The 300-nt window shown below is 36.0% G+C and overlaps 1 pseudogene; it reads right to left on the bottom strand.

Moving 5' to 3' along the window:
• LOC106317790 lies at positions 1-300 on the bottom strand (annotated as a pseudogene).

Here is a 300-nt window from a genome sequence, read left to right as displayed (position 1 = left end):
CTACCTCTTGCAAAGTTCTGAGAAGTAGCGTGATCTGTTTTATAGAATAAACCGCATCAGGATTATAACCAAAGAATCTGATTATTAGGTAAAGAAAGACAAGAGCTCTGTATTGAACTGAAATAAATGTTCAATCTTTGAACCGAACAAAGAGAAGATTCTCAACAAGATGATTTCAAAAATTTGATCAGATTGAGCCAAGGGAGAAAGGATACTGAAAAGGTATCGTTCCCACCAATCAAGCATGTAAAGCCCAAAGGTGACGTTGTAAAGGTATATTTTTCGTTGAACCCAGTTCAT

Source organism: Brassica oleracea, chromosome C9 (assembly GCF_000695525.1).
Source record: "Brassica oleracea var. oleracea cultivar TO1000 chromosome C9, BOL, whole genome shotgun sequence".
Classification (NCBI taxonomy): domain Eukaryota; kingdom Viridiplantae; phylum Streptophyta; class Magnoliopsida; order Brassicales; family Brassicaceae; genus Brassica; species Brassica oleracea.
Note: the sequence above shows the minus strand (reverse complement) of the source record. Positions and strands in the feature narration are given on the sequence as shown.